Here is a 3128-nt window from a genome sequence, read left to right as displayed (position 1 = left end):
CTAGACGGTAGCAGGACCTTCTTCATTTGATTATGCTATTATATCAGTGATTAGCATTTTATTGTTGAGGACGGCTAAATAAACCATTGATTCAGTTGAATATGCAGCTACTGCTTTTGATGAACATCCAGCTATGCTCCGAGGCGTTCTCCAAGTACGTTCACGTTGACTTGTACAACAAAACCAGGAAGAAGTACAATGCTTAATTCTGACAGCAGCACTACCCGGATCAAAGCGCGTAATCCTTACCTAAAATTACTGAAATCAGAAAATTAATATGAACACAGAAGTCTATTCATTACTCCAGTTGGTTTAGATTAAAAGCATATTTCAAAACAAAGAAAAAGCAAATCTAATCCAATTACATTGGTACTATCCATCGGCATCTCTTGATGCCAAGCTGAAATCGTCTTCCTGCAGTAAATCGGGCTTTAAAAAGAACAAAATTCAGGTTGTAAAAGTCAGGAAGCTATTCATTGCTTTCTTATCCAAACCCCAGATGTGCTAGCTCCCGTCAATGAAGGCTGGTTCTTTTCTCTATACAGTTCACGAATTCCTGACATTTACAGTCCAGAATTCGGCCTTAAACGTACCTTTGAGATTTCTTGGGAATTTAAGAATACTAGCAATGACTGGTACAGATCAAGACGAATTCTCCCTGAGAGCTGATGCTGTCAATAAAAGAAACTTATTTACCTATCCCTAGAAGATCACATTATATATGTAATGAAGTAAGACAACAAATGGGTAATGAAATTGGCATATTAGGATCATATCTAAGTTCACTATTTAACCTCAGTAAGATAAAACGCTACTAAGAGGGAAGTCAAATTAGGCCCCAAGTCGCACTTCTAGAGGTGGCTTTAACTCCTAGTTCCAAAAACTGTTTCTATTCCTAAAACATTTCATCATATCATACCTCAGAGCTAGATCAGAATCAAGAAATCCACATATTCTGGCACAGTTTTGTGGCCCTGCACTGGACTTGCTCCACTACGTCTCATCTTCCTTGCACTGGGGAGCCTGGAACTAGAGACAGCACTCCAGAGGCGGCCTAACCAGCACCGAGCAGAGAGGAAGAATTACCTTCCTTGACCTGCTGGCAACACTCCTCCTGATGCAGCGCAGGATGCTGCTGACCTCCTTTGCTGTAAGGGCGTACTGCTGGCTCATTGTCAGCTTGCTGTCCACCAGGGCCCCCAGGTCCTTCCCTGCAGAGCTGCTTTCCAGCTGGTCAGACCTCAGCATGTACTGGTGGCTAGGGCTGCTCCTCCCCATATATACACATATATACAGGGCTTTGCATTTCCCCTTGTTAAACTTCATGAGATTCCTTTCTGCCCAGTTCTCCAGCCTGTTGAAGTTCTGAACGGCTGCATAGTCATCTGGTCTATCACCTACTCCTTCCATATTTGTATCATCTGCAAACTTGCTGAGGGTGCATTGCATTCTGTATCCAGATAATTAATGAAGTTGAACAGCACTGACCCCAGTATTGAGCCCTGTGGCATACCACTAGCGACTTGCCTCCAACTGGACTTTGTGCTGCTGATCACAACCCTTTGGGCCCGAGCATTGTGCCAGTTTTCAGTCCATCTTGCTATCCACTTTTCTAACCCATACTTCATCTGCTTGTCTGTGATGATGTTATGGGAGATGGCTTGAAGTTTTACAAAAGTTGAAGTAAACAACATCAACTGCTCTCCCCTCATCTGGCAAGCCTGTCACCTCATTGTAGAAGGCAAGCAGTTGGTCAAGCACGATCTCCCCTTTGTAAATCCATGCTAACTACTCCTAATCACCCTCTTGTCCTTCATGTATTTGGAAGCACTTTTCCAGGATGATTTTCTGTGTTAACCTCCCAGAGTCTGAGGTGAGGCTGACTGGCCTGTAGCTCCCCAATTCTGCTTTCTAGCTCTACATGAGGGTAGGAGTGAAATTCACTCTCTTCCAGGCTTCAGGAACCATTCCCAACTGCCATGACCCTTCAAAAACAATTGAGAGTGGCATCGCAATGGCATCAGCCAGCTCCCTCAGAACTTGTGGGTGCAACCTGCCAGGCCTTAAAGACTTAAGTACATCCAGTTTGTCCACATGCTCCCTAACCTGGCTTCTTCCACCAAGGTTAAGTCTACCTTGTTCCAGACTTTCCCCCTGGTCTCAGGGGTATGGGATTCCTCAAGGACAGTCTAACCAATAAAACCTGAGGTGAGAAGGCAACAAGCAGCTCAGCCTTCTCCATGACATTTGTCACAAGTTCCCCTGCCCCATTCAGCCAGGGTAGATGCCTTTTTTCCCTAGTCTTCCTTTTTCTGTTACACAGTTGTATAATGCTTTCTTCTTGCCCTTAACAACCCTTGCCAGATTCAACTCCAGAGGGCCCTTGGCTTTTCTAACCCTATCCCTACAAGACCAGAAAGCAACTCTATGCTCCTTCTGGGTCATCTGCCCCTGCTCGCACCTCTTCTACACTTCCTGTTTGAGTTCAGTTAGGAGCTCCTTGCTCATCCATGCAGGCCTCCTACCACCTGTGCTTGACTTTCTACTTGTCAGGACCTTTCTTTAGGGCTTCCATGCAGGCCTTCCATGCAAAGACAAGACAATCCCCCAAAGAAACATCTTCCATAGTAGTCAGACAAATTCAACAAATTCAGACAAATTCGAACCTCACAGTGAATACTTTTCCAAAACAACAAAAAATGCTGCTAGGGAAAACCTTTTTCCATCATATCAATATGAAAACACCACCAAAACAACAATAAACACTACTGTTCATGTTTTGTTTCTGAGCATCCTATGTACTTTTCCTGGGTAACACTGATCTTCATTGTGCCAGCTGGTGTTTCAATATAATCTTATACCATTTTTTGATGCCTTGATTATACCTCATGGGTGGCTTTTGCAACAGGCTTTGACCAACTCTTTAAATGAACACAAAGAGTAGCTTTTAGAAGAAAGTACTTCTACAGAAATCAGTTTGAAGCTCTTCCACTGGGAAATAAAGCAGCTACTTAAGTGTCTTAAGACAGGAATCTTACACATTAAATGTTGGATAAAAATAGCTAGTCTTTAGGCCTCCAACAGCTTTAAGTAATGGCTTTAAAATAATATAGTAAAGGCAAGATAAG

Source organism: Phalacrocorax carbo, chromosome 10 (genome assembly GCF_963921805.1).
Source record: "Phalacrocorax carbo chromosome 10, bPhaCar2.1, whole genome shotgun sequence".
Taxonomy (NCBI): Eukaryota; Metazoa; Chordata; class Aves; order Suliformes; family Phalacrocoracidae; genus Phalacrocorax; species Phalacrocorax carbo.
This window is presented reverse-complemented; position numbering follows the sequence as displayed.